This window comes from Protopterus annectens, chromosome 9.part0 (assembly GCF_019279795.1).
Source record: "Protopterus annectens isolate FY-2018-M chromosome 9.part0, PAN1.0, whole genome shotgun sequence".
Lineage (NCBI taxonomy): Eukaryota > Metazoa > Chordata > Ceratodontiformes > Protopteridae > Protopterus > Protopterus annectens.
This window is the reverse complement of record NC_056743.1, coordinates 15,583,978-15,604,987: the sequence shown is the minus strand read 5'-3', so window position 1 is coordinate 15,604,987 and position 21,010 is coordinate 15,583,978. Positions and strand designations below refer to the sequence as shown.

Sequence of the window (21,010 nt, the reverse complement as noted above, 5' to 3'; positions counted from 1 at the left end):
ATAGTAATTCCTAATAGTTTGGTTGTAGAATGATAGTATGATTATTGGAAATAATAGGGAAATCTATTGGGGTGGACTTACTGGTGGGTGTAAAGACAAGGAGCTTGGTTTTTTTAGCATTAAGAAGGAGACAGCATTTAGTGAACCATGTTTCAACTGTGTTGAATACATTCTGAGTGAGGGAATGTAGTGCAGATGGTGAGCTTGCTAAGCATATTAATGTTGAATCATCTGCATATTGAATGCAGGTGGCATGTGGGATTGCTACATGTAGGTCGTTAATAAAAAGAGAAAAAAGAAGTGAGCCTAGAATAGAGCCCTGAGGGACTCCCAGGGTGACAGGTAGAAGGGATGATATATTATGTTCCCAAAGAACTGCTTGTTGCCTATTGGTTAGGTAGGACCTGAACCATTTAATAGCTAAAGAGTCAAGGGAGAAGGATTCCAAAATGTTGATAAGAAGGGTATGGCTGACCATGTCAAATGCTTTGCACAGATCGATAAAGAGTGCTGATGAGAGGATGTTGTTATTTCGATTTTTATTTATGACATCTGTAAAGGATAACAGGGCTGTTGTGGTACTATGTGATGGCCTAAAACCGTGCTGGCATTTAGCTATTATGTTATTTTGTGTTAGATGTTTTAAAAGTTGATGATGAATGCATTTTTCCATGATTTTTGCTAATGGTGATGAGTGCTATTGGCCGGTCATTGAGTTTCCACCTTTGTGAAGGGGAATGATATGGGAGATTTTCCAGATGTTTGGAATGTAACCTTCCTTAATGGTTCTATTTATGAGGATGGATATAGGATAGGAAATTACTTTGGCTGCTTTTTGGAGGTATTCAGAAGGTAAATGATCAGCAGAAGGGGTACAAGGCTTGAGTTTTTGGATATATTTATAGATGAGAGTGGTAGAGATTGGTTGCATAGAGAAAGCTGGTAGAGTACTGGGTAAGGAAGTGGCAAGGTTTGAGCTATCTTGGGTAAGTTGGCTAGCTAATGTTTGTATGGTATCTGTAAAGAAGCAATTAAAGGCATTGGCAGTTTGATGGGGGGTGTCTGGGTCTGCCTGAAGTGGGGTAGGTGTGTGGGAGTGCCCAGGGGAAAGGAGTTTATTTACAGTAGACCAGAACTTTTGGGGGTTATTTTGGTGGTTATCCTGAAGTTTACAATAGTAGTTTTTTTGTCTAAAAGTATTGCTTTTTTTGTACTATTTTTCAGTTGTTTAAATAGTCGTTGATCAGATATAGTTTTGGTAGCTCTCCACTTTGCCCAGGCTTTATTTCTAATGAGGACATTCAAACACATACACTGACATTGGAGCGAAGGTTACTTCTAGACAAGAAAAAGAAACTTGAGCACGATTTAAAAGACTTTGAAATCAGAAATGTCTTCTCTTGGCCAAGGGAAGCAAGAGGGACAGGTCAATCTCAAACCAGAGATTATTCTCATCATTTTTCTCCTGCTCAACAATCACAAGTCTCTGAAAGGGGACACACCTCCAACCAACCCACTGATATACAAGGAAATAGAAATGAAAAAGAAATAAGATCTAAAATTGCAAACAGTAATAGTAATAAATCACAGAGTGAACAACAGACAAATTCACTAACATCTGCTGAAGAGTGAAGTGGTCCTAATGTGAATACTTTACATGTGTTGAAATCACAATCAGAACAACTAAGTGAATTTAACATTTCAACACTGAATAGTGATGTTAGAAGGAAGCCGACGACAAGTCATACTGAACAACCGGCTTTAAACTTGAAGATTCATCAGTTTCCCTTACCTATTCGAGAACAGAAAAAATGGACTCCCAACAGAAACAGCAGGAAGCGGAAAATAACAGGAGACTCCATATTAACTCAGCACAAAATACAGAGACATGTGAGTCTGAGTTAATTATTAACTTATCGCATTATGAACTTGGAACTTTTGAAAAATCCCTTTTAAATAAAGGGCTGTCCTTTATACCTGATAAAAAACTGATATAACTGAATTTATCCTTGATATAAAAATGTTTGTTAGAAATATAGCATTGAAAATGTTATTTAAAGATAAACAAGAAACTGAGCAGTTTCTTTTTAAGAAACTTAGTGTGTTTATACTCCATTTACATCCCCTATTAGAAACATTTGAACAAGCATGTGAGAGGGATCTCATGCACATGCATAGTCTAGGTAATCAGAGTTATAATCTAAATCAAGGGGAGCGTGAAGCATTCATTAATTTAAGTAATAATAATGAGATCATAATAAGGCCAGCTGATAAAGGTGGGGCGGTTTTTATATTAGATTGACTGTATTATGTAGGAGTTATGCAGACAATGCTTGATGAGGATGAAACATATCGATTGATTAATTCTATGCAGCTCAATAAGATTATTAGTAATATGCATAGTAATTTATACGACTTGTTAATGTGTAACATTATTGATCCTGACCTATATAAATATTTTTTGGTTGAACTACCAACAGTTCCAACATTCAGAGGGCTCCCAAAAGTCCATAAAAATCATCAGAATCCAAAAATAAGACTGATTGTCTCTAGTAGAGGGTGGTTGACAGAACCACTCTCTATTTATGCTGAAAAGCAACTCAAAGGGATAGTTCAAACTACAGATACTATAATTAGAGATACTCAAGATTTTTAGGTTCATAGGTTCATACTAGGCTATCTGCCCTAGGGCATTTATAAGCCTAGCCAGAATTTGTTTGGCTTTCGCCACCCATTTTAAATTTATTTTGCTATGCCCTTTTTCGAGGTTAGTATACTGTGCCTCTGTCTAACAGTGACACAGAAGTGATACCCGGGGTAAACCTACGATATCCCATCCACTCATCAAGATTCCTCTTGAAGAGAGTCAATGAGGGACTCTGCCTAACCTGGACTGGGATTTTATTCCAGAGTGAAGGGAGCCTCTGGGTTATGAATCTGTCCCTCCAGCATGTCCTATTTATTTCAGTGCTGAGGTTCAAATCTCTCGAGCACGTAGCTCGATGGGATTTGGATTTTCTGAGGTGCAGCATGTCCATTAATTCCGGGTTGGACATGGCTTTATACATCAGGCACAGATCGCCTCTGAACAGGTGGTATGCCACTGAGTAGAGCTGGAGATTCTTTAACCGGGCAGCATATGGCATCTGTTTGAGCCCTTTGATCCTCTTGGTGAGGTACTTTTGGGGTATTTCCAGTTGCTGCAGGTGTCTGGTAAGGTACATCCCAAAAGGGGCATTGTACTCAATTATGGGCCTGATGAGGGATGAGTAAAGAGGCACGATGACGTCCCCTGATCTAGATGTGAATCCCTTCATGATTAGGTGGGCTATATAAAATGTTTTTCTAACCACTTTGGCCACGTGGTTGTCAAATGAGAGATTGCTATCAACTTGGGTCCCCAGGTCCCTAATTACTTCTTCTGTACTTAATGGATTACCACCTATGTGGTAATTTGTGAGCACTGTTTTTGCCAAAGGGATGACTATACACTTTTGGCATTTAGCTTGAGCCATGGCTCTGGCACCAGTTGTCTGTTTCTATGAGGCCCTTTTGGAGGATGCTTGTGTCGACTGGAGAGTCGATTATGGCGCCCAGTTTGCAGTCATCTGCGAACTTGGTCAGCCACAGTCCTTCCGTGTTGGCCTGTACCTCCGAAATATATACTGAACAAGAGATCCCAGGACTGAGCCTTGTGGGACACCACTTGTAACTGGTTTGGAGTCTGACATGGCTCCAGCAATTCTAACCACGTGGGTTCTGTCCTTGAGCCAGTTTGCAATCCATCTAGTGACATAGGGTTTATATTTAAGCTGGTGAGCTTATCTATAATGCCAGTGGGGTATTGTATCGAAGGCTTTGCGAGGTCCAGGTAGGCTGTGTGGACCACCTTCCCTCGTCAATGGCCTTGGTGACTGTTTCAAAGAAATCAACCAGGTTTAAGAGGCAGGATCTGCCCTTAACAAAGCCGAACTGGGTAGGATCCAGTGTTTGTAGGTCCCCAATATCTTTATTTATGAGGTCCATGATGATCCTTTCCATAGCTTTGCAGACCAAGCTAGTCAGGCTTATGGGCGATAGTTTCCAGGATCCGTTGAGGCACCACCTTTATGGAGAGGGACCACTGTTGCTGTACGCCACTCTTTGGGCACATATCCTGTAGTAAGGCTGAGATTGAACAGTAGTTTTATGTTTGGGTTTAGCTCTTCTTGGAGTTCATGTAGGACGCAGCCCGGGACACCATCTGGTCCCATTGATGCTGTGTTTTTTGCTTTGGAGAGGGCGGCTCTTACCCGAGCATCTGAGATGTCAGGGGGGCAGCACTCTGCTGGGATTGATATTTGCCCTTTTGGTGTGGAGGGGGGGGGAGATGTTTGTGCTGAACCTGTCAGCTAGGATGTTGGCAATGTCTGTGGGTTTGGTGTATTTTTTGTCATTTTGGACTAATTCTGAGCATATCTGGGAATTACCACCCAGGTTCCTAACATAACTAAAGAAAGCCTTGTGATTATCCTTAGTGTCCTGTGCAATTTTTCTCTCGAAGCTGGCCTTAGACAATTTTATGTGTGCCCGTAGTTTTTTGCTAATACTGGTCAGTGATGCCTTCCCTTTTTGGGATTTTGCTCTATCATTTAGCAGCTTCCTCCTTCTATTGTATAGTTTGTTTATGGCTGGGGTCCACCAGACAGGACGTCTGCCTTTGGAGGATTGGGTCTTGGTTTTATTTGGGATCGCATGATCCATGCATTCCTGAAGGTGTTCATAGAATGCGTTTATAAAGGATTCTGCGGTCTGGGCCATATTTTCCACAGGCCCGGGGGCTTTGAAGGATTCCACCTCAGTTTTGAGGAGTGTGAAATTTGCTTTAGAGAAGTTTTTCACTGTGGTTTTCTGGGCAGGGGGGTGGGGTCGGGATGTGAATATCCAGTGAGATTTGTTTATGGTCTGATCTTACCAGTGAGGGATACACTTCTGGTCTGGAGCATAGAGTCCCCATGTTGGTGATGATCAGGTCCAGTATGTTTTCCCCTTTTTGGAAACACTTTTCATTTCTATGAACAATAGAGATGAGGCATCTGAAATATGGTTAGTAGGCCTCAAGTGCGCTAGCCTGTGTTACATATTTTTTGCATTTTCCTGCTGTTTGTTGCAAAAAAAAAAAAATTATCCTTGTTTCCCGTCTTTCCTGACCTAGAGTAGTCCAAATACAGGCTTTGCTGTATTCTGGACTTTTGGAAAGTTTCTGTGTTGCCCATTTCCTTCCTTGGATAAAGGGAGGCTTCTTTGTTCACCAGTGGCAGTGGGGAGCTTAGAGCAGCTTATCTATCCCTGGAGGAGTGTTCCCAGCACAGGAATCTGGTAGTCTATTGGCCATTTTGGGCCAATTTCTAGCTCTTTCAAGTCCCCCTGTATAAAACCCACTTTAGCGTGGCTTTGCGCGATTTTGCGCATAGCGCAGCATCGGGTAATGCCGCTTAATTGGGTTTAAACCATTCTCAGCTCCACAAAGTCTGCTCTTCACTTTTTCCCTTAGAACTGATCTAGTTCTTATAATAAACACCCTATTCCTACTCTAAAGCCTGGCACTTGCTCACTAAAGCAATTATATAAGTCAGCACTAAAAAATTAAAAGCACTACACCCTCACAAACTCCCCTTGAGTACCTTGTACCCCATTGGCCCTTTTTTCAATTATAAAGGAATTCCCAATACTATTCTAGCATGTCCAAAGGTCAGTTGTCAATCTCCTCTCCGGTCCAGCTGGTGAATCTGGGAATCTTGAGGCAATGTTACAACTGCCTCATATATACAGACAACCCTCTCCTCCTCCCAACAAATTCCAACACATATGAGTGATGCAACCATATAGCCAAGCTGGAGGCTAAGCTCTCTCAACTCAGTACTGGCATAACCAGTCAGGAGGAGAAGGAAACCACACTCGCTACTATTCCAGTCTCACATAGACCTACCACGACAGCAAACCAAACACATAAACACACAAAAACATACTCGGAGGCTCTAAATAAAAATCTGCCTAAGCAGCAGAGACCTCCAAAGCAGACACCCAAGCAACTGCTACCCCAAAACAAAACACGTGCAACACATAGCTCACAAAGCCAGTGTGCCGAACAGTCACAGCCCTTAAGGCTAAACAACACACCTGATACACTTGTAATAGGTGATTCTATCGTCAGGCACACTGACGTCCCGCTCACCAGGATGAACAAGGAGAAGGTCATAGTGAGCTGCCTGTCGGGCGCTAGGATCCGCCACATAACACAAGCACTCAGGTCACTCCAAGGCAAGTACAAATATGACTCAGTCATTGACCATGCTGGTGTGAATGACCTGAGATGTACCTCCCTGGACTACATGAAAAGAGACATAGAGGAGCTCGCTGAGCATGTAGCCCAGGCCGGTATGACCCTAACCTTGAGTAGCATCTTACCCTCACCAAGAATGATGCCACAATATGAAGACAAGATGATCAATTTCAATAATTGGCTTAAGTATTGGTGTCATTCAAAGGGGATCCAATGCCTGTCAGCCTGGGATGACATGCTCGACAAGCCACGATGCTTCGCTAGGGACGGCTTGCACCTGTCATCCTGGGGCTTTCGGATATTGGCAAAGGCTCTTGCTACCCCCATAGTGCCTTTTTTAGGCAAGGCTCAAAAGACAAACCCACCTCCATATGTATCACAAGGGATAAGAAACTAAGAGTAATGCTACTCAATGCCAGAAGTCTAAACCTCAAGACGCACGCACTTGAAACTCTCCTTAGCATGGAGAACATCGATATCTGTGCAGTAACAGAAACCTGGTTCAAGGCTCCTGAGAGCACCCCAGCACTACCAGGTTATACCTCATACCATGTTTTTCACCCCCAAAATGTGGACCGAACCACAAAAGGAGGGGGAGTATCAATATTCGTCAAAGATACCCACACCTCCAGGTTGGTGGCACAGCACGAAGCATCAGAGACTATCCATGTGCAACTAACAGTGGGTAAAACTGCCTTCCAGTTTATAGCCTGCTACAGACCACCCTCCCAAAACCAGGAACCCCACTTGGCCTTCCTGAGAACACTGGAAAATATGAAGGTCTCTCCAAACACCATTATATTGGGCGACTTCAACTACCCAAACATAGACTGGGAGCATTACTCTAGCTCCAACACCCTAGCCCAAAGGTTTCTAGAATTTATAAACTCAAATGCTATGGAACAACATGTTACCACTCCCACAAGAGTGGAAAACATACTGGACCTGATCATCACCAACATGGGGACTCTATGCTCCAGACCAGAAGTGTATCCCTCACTGGTAAGATCAGACCATAAACTAATCTTACTAGGTATTCACATCCCGACCCCAGCCCTTGCCCAGAAAACAACAGTGAAAAACTTCTCTAAAACAAATTTCACACTCCTCAAAACTGAGGTGGAATCCTTCAAAGCCCCTGGGCCTGTGGAAAATATGGCCCAGACCGCAGAATCCTTTATAAACGCATTCTATGAATGCCTTCAGGAATGCTTGGATCATGCAATCCCAAACAAAACCAAAACCCAATCCTCCAAAGGCAGGCGTCCTGTCTGGTGGACCCCAGCCATAAACAAACTATACAATAGAAGGAGGAAGCTACTACATGATAGAGCAAAATCCCAAAAAGGGAAGGCATCTCTGATCAGTATTAGCAAAAAACTATGGGTACTCATAAAATCGTCTAAGGCCAGCTTTGAGAGAAAAATTGCACAGGACACTAAGGATAATCACAAGGCTTTCTTTAGTTATGTTAGGAACCTGGGTGGGAATTCCCAGATATGCTCAAAATTAGTCCAAAATGACAAAAAATACACCAAACCCACAGACATTGCCAACATCCTAGCTGACAGGTTCAGTGCAAACTTTTCCCCCCCTTCCCCACCAAAAGGGCAAATAACTATCCCAGCAGAGTGCTGCCCCCCTGACATCTCAGATGCTCAGGTAAGAGCCGCCCTCTCCAAAGCAAAAAACACAGCATCAATGGGACCAAATGGTGTACCGGGCTGCATCCCACATGACCTCCAAGAAGAACTAAACCCAAACATAAAACTACTGCTCAATCTCAGCCTTACTACAGGATATGTACCCAAAGAGTGGCGTACAGCAACAGTGGTCCCTCTCCACAAAGGTGGTGCCTCAACGGATCCTGGAAACTATCGCCCCATAAGCCTGACTAGCTTGGTCTGCAAAGCTATGGAAAGGATCATCATGGACCTCATAAATAAAGATATTGGGGACGGGCCTACAGACACCGGATCCTACCCAGTTCAGCTTTGTTAAGGGCAGATCCTGCCTCTTAAACCTGGTCAATTTCTTTGAAACAGTCACCAAGGCCATTGATGAGGGGAAGGTGGTCCACACAACCTACCTGGGCCTCGCAAAAGCCTTCGATACAATACCCCACTCGGGCATTATAGATAAGCTCACCAGCTTAAATATAAACCCCTGTGTCACTAGATGGGTTGCAAACTGGCTCAAGGACAGAACCCACATGGTTAGAATTGCTGGAGCCATGTCAGACTCCAAACCAGTTACAAGTGGCATCCCACAAGGCTCAGTCCTGGGACCTCTCTTGTTCGGTATATATTTCTTGGAGGTACAGGCCAACACGGAAGGACTGTCGCTGACCAAGTTCGCAGATGACTGCAAACTGGGCGCCATAATCGACTCTCCAGCCGACACAAGCATCCTACAAAAGGGCCTCATAGAAACAGACAACTGGTGCCAGAGCCATGGCCTCAAGCTAAACGCCAACAAGTGTATAGTCATCCCCTTTGACAAAAACAAAGTGCCCACAAATTACCACATAGTTGGTAATCCATTAAGAACGGAAGAAGTAATTAGGGACCTGGGGACCCAAGTTGATAACAATCTCTCATTCGACAACCATGTGGCCAAAGTGGTTAGAAAAACATTTTATATAGCCTACCTAATCATGAAGTGATTCACATCTAGATCAGAGTAGGTCATCGTGCCTCTTTACTTATCCCTCATCAGGCCCATAATTGAGTACGATGCCCCTTTTGGGATGTACTTTACCAGACACCTGCAGCAACTGGAAAGACCCCAAAAGTACCTCACCAAGATGATCAAAGGGCTCAAACAGATGGCATATGCTGCCCAGTTAAATAAACTCCAGCTCTACTCAGCAGCATACCGCCTGCTCAGAGGCGATCTGTGCCTGACGTATAAAGCCATGTCCAACCCAGAATTAATGGACATGCTGCACCTCAGAAAATCCAAATCCCATCGAGCTATGCGCTTGAGAGACTTGAACCTCAGCACTGAAATAAATAGGACATGCTGGAGGGACAGATTCATAACCCAGAGGCTCCCTTCACTCTGGAATAAAATCCCAGTCCAGGTTAGGCAGAGTCCCTCATTGACTCTCTTCAAGAGGAATCTTGATGAGTGGATGGGAGATCTTAGATTTACCCCTGGTATCACTTCTGTGTCACTGTTAGACAGAGGCACAGTATACTAACCTCAAATTAGGGCATAGCAAAATTCATTTAAAATGGGTGGCAAAAGCCAAACACACTCTGGCTAGCTTGTAAATGCCCTATGGCAGATAGCCTAGTATGAACCTATGAACCTGTGAACCTTAGATGTGAAGTCATTGTTTACTTCAATACCCAACATAGAAGGAATGGATTATTTGAGACAATTGCTACATATAAGAAATGTTAACAAAGATGAAGTGTTAAAATACATGCTATTGCTTGAATTAATCTTGGAAAATAATGTTTTTGTGTATGCTGATAAATATTATATGTGTTCGATCTCGCCGTTTGTTCTTACACCTGGATTCGGAGCCGATCCTCGGCTCCGTGTCGGCCGCTTGCAAGCTTTGCAACGAGAAGAAGCTCGAGACTAACCTAACTCCCACAATCCCCCTCTGCCTTTACCTCAGATCTAGTTTGCCGCTGCAGCGTTCGCATCACTTGATCGAGCTCGAGCACCTAAAGCTAAGATTTAAAAGATTTTTTCTTGTATTCTTGAGAATTATATTTTTCTATATCATTGTTTGTTGACTGGGTGTCTCTGTGATACTGTCTTGAGGATTTTCTCGGTACCAGTTAAAGTTGTTTAACTTGTTTAGAGTTTCCCTCGGGGCCTATCCCACCCTTACAGGAGTTGACTACCGGATTAGACTTTTCTTGCTGGATTTGACAATTTTATCGGATTTGACTTTCATAACTGGACTTGACCTTTCTTGTTACTATCCCTATTGTTAGCTTTACAAAAATGTCTGAGAAAGCTAAATCGGGGTTTAAACGTTGCCAGTGTGGGCAAAAGATGTCAGTTACTGACAATCATAGCTCCTGCGTCTACTGTCTTGGCCCTCTCCATCTGCAAGAAGACTGTTCAATTTGTCATTCTTTCAGTGGGAGGGTCATGACAGATAGGCGCAGGAAACTCATGGATAGGGGTTTGTTAAAACCTACCTTTCAAGAGGCTCTGGATGCTTCAGACCAGGCATCCAAATCCTCGAAGGAATCGAAGACGTCGGAGCCCAAGTCATCGGCTCCGAGCTCTTCAGTTAAGGTTCGATCACCGGTTCCACAGACTTCGGGACCGAGTGTTCAACTGTTGTCAGTTTCCGAGCCTCGAGTCTTGGAACCGGTGACGGAGCTCCCTCCCCCGACACTGTTGAGGTCGGCTCCGTCTTCGATTCCTTCGACCCGTTTTTCCAGACCCCTCTCCGACACCGATGTAGACCGCGTGGTGCAGAAGTTAATGGAGAATACGGCCTTATCCAAACTCATCTCGGTCTCCTCTCAATTGGTGTCGAGACTTGAAGGCCTTCCATTATCTCCATCTGTTCCTCCTCCAAGACCTGTCCAGTCCTTGGAGCCGGAGGAAGCTGATCTGCTGATTGTGGAGCCCTCGGTGCCAGAACCGTCCTTTTCTCGGTCGGCTCCGTTCACCTCGACTCCGTCGGACCCGGTACCGGAGTCTCGGAGCCGAAGATCCATCCTTGGTTCCGGGACCGAGAGTCGGACCGATGTTTCGGTTCCGACGCTCCCTCTCGGGGCCTCGGCTCGGATCGACTCGGTTCCGTCCTCGGGGTTGATGCCTTCGGTGCCTGTTTCGGAGATTCTTCTGATTTCTTCGGAACCGGGAGATACCTCGACTCGGGACCCGGGGGCCTTCGACCTCATGAGGAAGGTGTTGTCAAACCAGACAACCACGTCAGTAGAAGCAGCCTCTCCTCCCCATAAAGGACCGTTATCCTCCTCTGCACCCATGGCTACATCCAAGCGTCGAGCACCTGTGTCTCAGCCACCCCTGGAGGGTGCCCCCTCTTCCTCGGAGGCTTCTTCGGATGCTCCCCCCGAAGAAGTCCCTAGGAAAAGATTGTGTAAGAGGAGACACTTAGATTCTCCACAAGAATCATTGACATCGGACACTGACTTAGATGAGTCAGAAGGGTCCCCAAAATCACCTTCAGAGGATGTCTCTTTTTCTGACATCTTGGAGATCCTAAAACAGAGAGGTGATTGGCAATCCCTCCCCCCTTCTGAGGATGAGTCAGTCTTGCTGATGGCATTTGGTGCTCGCCCTTCCTCCTCCTGGGTCACTCCGCCCTTCGATGAGTTAATGGAACTGATTGCTCGAAGGGTGTGGGAGACACCTGACACGGTGGAACCAGTCCCTAGAAAGCCTAATAAGTATATTACTGCACCCCAAAACAAGGCTTATCTCACAAAGGGAGTTCCAGTGGACGCTATGGTGGTGGCAGCGGCCACGAAAAAGGAGATGTCGGAATCTTCCTCATCTGTCCATCCGCCTAACAAAGATTCTAGGACTATGGACAGGTACGGGAAGTGCATTTTTAGTTCAGCGGCTTTTTCTATGCGATCCCTGAACTATTTGACCCACTTTACATGACTACAGAGGGATCTAATCAAAGAGTTGGGAGATACCCTCCAGGGTACTACAGATGCTGCTGTTTCAGAGAAAGTTACAGCACATCTCAATACCCTTACATCCATTGTAAACTCATCCATGAGGCTGATCTCATACGCAGCCGAAGGATCGAGTAGGGCAGCAGCTTCAGCGATTGCTCTTTGTAGACAATCCTGGATGCGCTTATGTTCATTTGCGGAAGCCTTCAAGTCTTCCTTTACTAATGCCCCATTTGACGGTGCCACTCTTTTTGGCCCCAAAGTAAAGGAGACCCTTACCCGGTGTGAACAGGAGGGAAAGACTCTGTCTGCTGTCGGAGTCTGTTTTTCCACCCCATCCAGACCGTACCCCAAAGGGCAACGCGGTGGAAAAATGTGGTTTCGAAAACCCCAAGGATCTTTCCCAGGCACACAGGGTGATGCCCCCTCTAGAGGCAGAGGAGGGGGCAGAGGTGGAAGACGCCGCCCCAGCGGCAGAGGGGGTCCGCAAAACCATGGTGACAGGGATACACCCCCTGGAAAACCTTTCCAGCACTCCTGAGAGGAGGCCCGACTGTCCTGCTCTGGAGGCAGTCGGGGTCGCAGCTTTATACCCTCAGGCCTGGCAAAATCTTACATCAGACAACTGGGTAAAAAGCGTTGTTACCAGAGGCTACAGAATACCCTTCCTACTGCCCCCCATTCCAATGAAAAGACTCCCAGATGTGCCGCCCCATCTGTGAGATCCTGCAGCTGTAGAAATTTCAAAGCTGCTAGAAAAAAAGAGTCATCCAACCAGTCCCAGCGGACCAAAGAGGATTCGGAACTTACTCAAGGTTCTTTTTAGTTCCAAAGAAGACAGGGGACTGGAGGCCGATTCTGGACCTAAGCAACCTCAATACCTTCGTCAAGAAAGAAAAGTTCCGAATGGTCACGCTTCAATCGATCCTTCCATTTTTACAGAAGGACGACTGGATGTGCTCAATAGATCTAAAGGACGCGTACTACCACATCAAAATGGCCAGGGCATCCAGGGATCACTTGCGCTTCTGGCTGGGAGCCAGCCACTTTCAGTTTCGAGCCCTGCCCTTTGGTCTGACCTCAGCCCCCAGGGTTTTCACCAAATGCATGGCAGTGGTGGCGTCTCACCTGAGGCGCCTGGGATTCCAGGTGTTTCCGTATCTGGACGACTGGCTCCTATCTGCCACCACCCAGCGTCAACTGATACAGGCCAGGGATTACACACTACAGCTTTGTATTCACCTCGGAATTTCCGTAAATTTCGAAAAATCTTCACTACAGCCATCACAGCATATCTTATTCATAGGAGCAGAATTGGATATGCATCATTTAATTCTAAGACTTCCCCCAGAAAGGATAGCCTCACTACAAAGCCACATAACTCTTCTTCTGTCATCCAGGAAATCCCCAGCAAAACTGGTTCTGAAGGTTTTGGGTCTCATGGCAGCTTCCCTCATTGCGATACCATTGGGAAGACTGCACATGAGAGTTCTGCAATGGCTACTGTTTGCACAATGGTCGTTCCAGCAACTTCCTCTGACACACAAAATTCTGATCACGAACACATGCAAATCACACCTAGCCTGGTGGCTTCAAACTTGCAACCTTTCCAGCGGAAGACCATTTGTGCTACCCACGCCGACAGCTACGGTGACCACAGACGCTTCCCTGATAGGGTGGGGGGGCATCTTTCAGGGTCAGACAGTCCAAGGCGAATGGACCGAGTTAGAGTACAATCTGCACATCAATGTTCTAGAGTTGAGGGCAGTGTTTCTAGCGTTGCAACACTTTGCTTCCCTTCTTCCTCTAGGGACTATTGCAGTACAGACGGAAAACATGTCCGTAGTCTGGTACATAAACAAGCAAGGGGGAACCAAGTCTTATCAACTATGCAGAGAGGCCATGAGAATCTGGCAATGGGTGGAGTCCACAGGTCGCTTTCTGATAGCAACGCATATCCCGGGGTCATCCAACGTCATAGCCGACAGGCTGAGCAGAGCAATCCTGTTGCCTCACGAGTGGTCCCTCAAACAGTCAGTTGCGAAGGAGATTTTTCGCAAGTGGGGCCAGCCTTCCTGCGATCTTTTCGCGTCTCCAATGAATGCCAAATGCAGGAGCTACTTTGCCCTATTACCCCCTCCAGGGGAAGTCCCCAGGGATGCACTGGTTCACGATTGGCCCCCGGGTCTCCTGTACGCTTTTCCTCCCTTTCCCCTGATTGCAAAGTTTCTGCAGAAAGCCAACAACTTGCAAAGGACGATAATCCTCATTGCCCCATTCTGGCCTCGTCAAATTTGGTTCCCCTTTCTTCTGGCACATCGCATTCGGGGACCCTGGATGCTGGACCCGGAACCAGATCTACTGACCCACTCGTCAGGGGCTCCCCACCCCTCGCTCTTGTCACTCCACCTAGCAGCTTGGCTGCTCCACTTCCCTACTTAGCCAGGTCTGATCTTCTTTCACCTGCAGTTCAGAATATACTAATAGCTTCTCATAAAGCTTCCATTACAAAGACCTACACTAGTAAATGGAAGCGTTTTGTGTTCTGGGCAAATACACAGCATTTGGACCCTGTTATAGCTCCTTTAAACAAGATCTTGGAGTTTTTGACAGAATTGTTTCACCAAGGAGCTTCTCCAGCCACTTTAAGGGTGCAATTGGCTGCCATTTCCAACTTTCATGTGGAAGAATGTGGGGCACCTGTTATGGCTCACAGACTTTGTAAGGCCTTTTTGAAAGGATCTTTCCATATTAGACCACCAGTTAGAACTCCTACATCTCCTTGGAATCTAAATCTCTTATTATCTAAGTTGATGCTACCTCCATTTGAGCCAGCCTCCTCTTGTTCATTGAAGTATTTGTCATGGAAGACCCTCTTTTTGGTAGCCATTACATCCGCTAGGCGAGTGTCTGAGCTTCAGGCTCTTTCCATTAAACACCCTTATCTGATCTTTCATTCTGACAGAGTATTTCTTCGCACTAATCCATCCTTTCTCCCCAAAGTCTGCTCTATTAATAACATTAATCAATCCATTGAACTGCCTACCTTTTTCAAAAATCACTCCAATAAGTTGGAGTATATGTTACACAAGTTGGATGTTCATAGACAACTTAGATTTTACTTGGATAGAACAAAGGATCACAGGAAATCTGATCAACTTTTTGTAGCTTTCGCTGATATCAGGAAAGGTGTAGCAGTTACTAAATGAACCCTTTCCAAATGGCTAACTGATTGCATTATATTCGTTTATGATTCTTCAGAACAAACTTTACCTGGCAAACCCAAGGGGCACTCTACAAGATCAGTTTCTACATCCCTGGCTCATGCAGCTCGCCTACCATTAGACACTATTTGTGCGGCTGCTACTTGGTCTAAACCACATACGTTCATTTCTCATTACAAGGTAGACAGGGTTTCTAGGGACAGGGCAACCTTTGGTTCCACTGTGCTCAAGAACGTTCTCCCGTGAGTTCCTCAGGAACATGGAGCTAGGGACGCTACCCAGGTGTAAGAACAAACGGCGAGATCGAACACTCTCACATTTAGAAGTTATGTCCTTACCATAACGTTCCATGTGGAGTGTTCATCTCGCCTTTGTTCTTACATTCCCACCCTCCCACCCTCAGGAAGAACGTGCAGTTTGGTGCCTGGTCTGGATTATTTGGCTTCTGCTTTGCAGTGGTTGTATATATATGTATATCTTGTATATATATATATATATATATATATATATATATATATATATATATATATATATATATATATATATATATGGATAAGTGCTTGTACAGTACGTTGTTTGTTTTTTGCATGAATATGCTCTCTCTCTCTCTGACTCCTGGTTTGCTTGCAAACTAGATCTGAGGTAAAGGCAGAGGGGGATTGTGGGAGTTAGGTTAGTCTCGAGCTTCTTCTCGATGCAGAGCTTGCAAGCGGCCGACACGGAGCCGAGGATCGGCTCCGAACCCAGGTGTAAGAACAAAGGCAAGATGAACACTCCACATGGAACGTTATGGTAAGGACATAACTTCTAATTACAGACCAAAGGCGTAGCGATGGGAACACCATGTACTAACTCATACACCAATCTGGTCATGGCCCAATGGGAAAAGACATACATCATCGATACAAACCATGCTAGAAACATCACATATTATAAAAGGTTTGTGAATGATGTCTTTTTCCTATGGGAAGGGACGGAGTTAGATCTAAGTCAGTTTTTACAATATTTAAACTAAACTACTACATTTTTGAGATTCAAGGGCAAATGGTCAAGAGATACTGTAGAATTACTTGATGTATTAATAACCAAGGAAGAAAACATGATCTCAACATCATTGTGCAGGAAGAAGTGTAGAAAAAACTGTATGCATCCTACACATGTATATCAAATATGGTTATTAATCAAGGACGGAGAATATCCAAATTAACTAGTGATGATAATAAATGTCAATTACTTTAGATACTCTGAAAGAAGAATTTAATATGAGAGGATATTCCAATAAAGAAAGTGGGGTCATTAACGATTTAGAAATAATAGACAGGGAAAAGAAAGGAAGACCTTATTTTAGAGAAAAGAATATTGATGAAACAGAAGCAGTATTAGCTGTGGGAAATACCAAGTTAAATAATATACAAGTCAGGTTGAATATACAGTACTCAAATAATAATGAGTATATGCAACATTATTAATAGAAATTGGAGTATATTAACAACTAATGATGAAATTCGATCTATAGTTGGTTCTAAACCTAAGTATGGATATTGTAATAATAAGTCTCTAAAATGACTACTTTGTTATGAACAAGGAAAGGTCAACAGAATAGTGTCAAAAAGACAGGGGACATACCCCTGTAGAAATTGTAATCAATGTATTTATACATCCTGGTAGTAATAGAACATATACCTTTACACACTATGCTGATTGTAAGTCTAGAGATCTTATATACTTAGCTAAATGTACGAAATGTACTAGTTTCTATATTGGAAAAACTAATAGAACCTTGAGAGAGAGAGAGAGAGAGAGAGAGAGAGAGAGTGAGGGCACATGTTTACACTATAAACCGTGAGGATGAAACTAATGCATTAGCGAAACATGTTTTAAATCATGGTGTGAATCATAAGTTTAATTTCATGGTTGTTAAGTTGATTGAGAGAAACAAGAGATTAGTTAATATAAAGAAATATACAGAAAAACAAGAAAGACAATGGATAATAAGAATGCAGTCAGATAGGGGTAGTGGTATAAATGATAGAATTTTGATTTGGCCATTCCTCAAAGATAGACCATTGAAACATTATATATAGATAGACTGTAGTTTATTTATGTACTTTTTTAAAGTAATTAGCAAATGTATTGTTAGATGTTTATATTAATTGGACTTCTGTATGTTTTGATATATATGTAATAAGCCGGACATTGTAAGTAATTTAAAATCCTTAGACAATTCACTGTTAAAATTAAAAAAGACACAGTTGGAAATTGCCTATTTCAAGGAATGTCTTAATGTGAACATTATACCAAAAGGTTTGCGTAGAATGCAATATCCTACCGGTCTGGTTAACCAGTCCCCCTTTCATAAAGAACTGTTACAACTTTTTGAGCAACAAGGCGTAGAACTACTCAATCTAATGATTAAACACTACTCAATTTTTGTGACTGAATTAACTGAAACAGTATTGGACTTGGACAAACAGGTTACTAACCACTCTGAGTTTTTCAGATACAAGTTTGATTATTCTAGATCTATTTCAAGTATTGACAAGCATTTACTTAAATTACAAACTAACAAGTCCAAGAAACTGGAGAGAGACATTAAAGCTTATAAGGAAGGCACTGCGTATCCTGTGCCTTCCCCAGCCCAGGCTTGGCAACGACCATCTATTGTTAATTCAACTAATATTGTTTGTAATGCTTGTAACACTTGTGTATCAAATGAATATTTGAATTGCGAAAGTGGAATGTGTAATGACCAAACTGTTAATAATGACGACTTAGATAGTAACCTTATGGATGATGAAACTGAATTTCCTACTCTTAGGAGAAGTGAAAGACTTCAGAATACTACTAAAAACAATTATAATTTTAATCAAAGACATAATTGCAACTTTGTAGCAGCCCCTAGTATACCGCCTAATTCAGGATTTAATGGGGCAAGACCTAAACAACAAAGAACTGCACATAAATTCAATACAAGATCTAAAAATTTTTAATAGAGGAGGTGACTGGAAATAGTGAATTTTTTGGTCAGCCAGTCTCCCCCTCCTTTGACACACACGAAGTAAATTTAAACACTGGTTCTTTGGAAGAGCCTGAGGCCTTGCTAGATGATTTAAATGTTTCGGTTGAGCTATCAAAACCTACCACAATGTTCAATAGAAATAAAGACTTTAAAGTTTATAATTTTTCTTCTTGCCCATTGTCTCAAGACCTTGTAGACTTACTATCAAAAGGGACAACATATGTTCCTTATACTAATTTTAATATTACATCAGTGATTATGCACCTTAAGAAGTACACTAGAAAATTAAATTTTCAATATTTATTGGGTAACATTAACAATTTAGGCTCTCTAGGCGAGTACAACATCCCTAGTACGTATAACCCACCACTCCACCCTGTTATACAAACCTTTGAAAATGTTTGTGAGTTAGATTTGAGATTTCTGGCTAATGGAAGAAGGAAAGCGCCCAGTAATCTGGAAGAATTGGACTTAATTAAATTCGTCCACTCACAGAAAATTAGACTATGTAAACCAGATAGGGGGGGTGGTATAGTTATTTTTGATATTGATGACTATAATCATAGAATGATTTCTTTACTTAATAGTGATGCTTATGTTACAAGTTCTAGGTCAGAGGTAAACTCTGCTTACGGTCTAGTTAAATTATGTATCAATGACTTATTTATTGAGGGATACATTGATGGTGAATTATTAAACTACTTGACCACTTCATTTCCTATTTACCCAAGTTTCTTTGGAATTCCAAAGATCCATAAAGACTTGCACGAGCCACCCATGAGACCATTAGTGGATGGTAGAGGGTCACCATTATATGTTTGCGCTAAAGTAGTAGATGTCACACTACAGAAAATAGTTGCCCAAGAAAAACAAATCTGTAAAGATTCCTGGTCTTTTTTAAGTGAGATTAACAAACTGAAATTTAATAGAGACTTTAACTTTTTAACAGTGGATGTAAAGGACTTGTACACTTGCATCCCTCATGACACTGCTATAGAATGGGTCACACTTATGATGTATAAATACCAGCTTCCGAAAAAAGAAATTTATTTAGTGTCTGAACTTTTAGATCTGGTCCTTTCTTACATTTTTTTCATGTTTGACTCATTGTTTTATAAACAGAAAGTAGGAATTGCTATGGGCTCACCGTGCGGAGCTAGTATAGCTAACCTAGTAATGGCCTTTTGGGAATCTGATTTGGTCTTTAAATCAAATTTATACCAGGAATCAGTGGTATTTTATACTAGATTCCTGGACGACATTTTTATGTTGATTAGAGGTAACGATCAATCTGCAGCCTCCCTAGTTGACTTTCTCAACAAGTCTACTGAGTTCTTGGAGTTTACTTATACTTTTGACAATTGTACTATACCATATCTGGACATAATGTTATCTAAAAGATTGGATTTAAACAGTTACATCTCAAGAGTCTATCGTAAAAAAACATACTCTAACTCCTTCCTTCACTACTCAAGCTGCCACCCGTTTCATCAAAAGAAGGCTGTTATTAAAGGGCAATTAGTCAGAGCGGCCTGGATTGTTACTCTCAATAATTTGTTTGAAGAAGAATGTCTTTTTTAAAAAACAGCATTTTTAAAGAGAGAGTACCCGGTTGAACTCATTGACGAAATGATAGCCGAGGTTAAATCTAAGAGGGAAAATAACCATTTTAGGCCTTTATTGGCTATACAAACTCTAGGCCCTTACAGCCTGTCTGACAACCTGGGTAGTGAGGGTATAAATGAAGTCCAATTAAATTATAACTTAGATCCTTTAAACGATGCCCAGCTTGGTCAATTGTCTGATTCTAGGTTTAATATCGATTTAAATCCTGAAAGTCCATTTAACATCCCTAAGATTGACAGAAATAGAGTCATTTCATTTGCTACAACCTATACTAAATTGAGTCCAGAATGTATTAATATATTGAACAAAAATTGGAATTTGTTTAAAAATAATACATCCTTAATAAATAAAATAGGTCATAAACCTATGGTGACATTCAGACGTGGTTTAAACTTGAAGGACTCTTTGAAATTTCAACCTGACTTGTTGAGAAAGACAACTGGGATGTTTAAATGTGAATCATGTAGTATGTGCAAACATGTACTGGTTAGCAATACATTCACATTGGGTAATGTATCATATAAATTATGCGATAAATTTAATTGTAATTCAAAAGGTATAGTTTATTTGGCCAAATGCTCTTTTTGTGCTGCCTTCTATGTGGGTAAAACTGAGCGTAGACTCAGAGATAGGATTTATGAACATATCTATGCAGTTACCCACAAGAAGGCTGACAATGCATTGGCCAAACATATTATGTGTTTCCCTGATCATGTGTTTAAATTTTTGATCATAGATAGATTAAACAATAATCCTAGAGGGGGTCCATATTCATTGAAACTTTTAGAGCTAGAACTGAAATGGCAAATTAAATTAAATGCTAGTAACTACCCAGGCCTTAACGAAGCTTTATCAATAGGTGTTTTATTAAAGTTGAGAAGTTTGTTGAGGTAATTAATATTAATAATACATTGTATTAATTTATATTTGTCTTACTATATATATAAAAATTAATTGAATAAATATAATAAATAAAGTTTAGAATTAGTGAACCAGTATGTCCCTTTGAAGTGTCTTGAAAATATGACATATATATTTAGTTTTCATTACCATACATATCTTTTTATTTTTATCATTTTTACTCACTTTTTACATTTTATTCTTCATTTTAGTTTAGTTATGAATTTTTAAATTCATATGATTAATAATTTAATTACTACATTTCTGAGATTTTTTTAGTAGTTTT

The 21,010-nt window shown here is 42.2% G+C and overlaps 1 protein-coding gene across 1 annotated transcript in view; it reads left to right on the top strand.

Annotated features, from left to right (window-relative positions):
• Positions 1 to 21,010, top strand: part of F2 (coagulation factor II, thrombin) — a 1,266,023-nt gene that overhangs the window by 110,824 nt on the left and 1,134,189 nt on the right. The window lies entirely within an intron of this gene.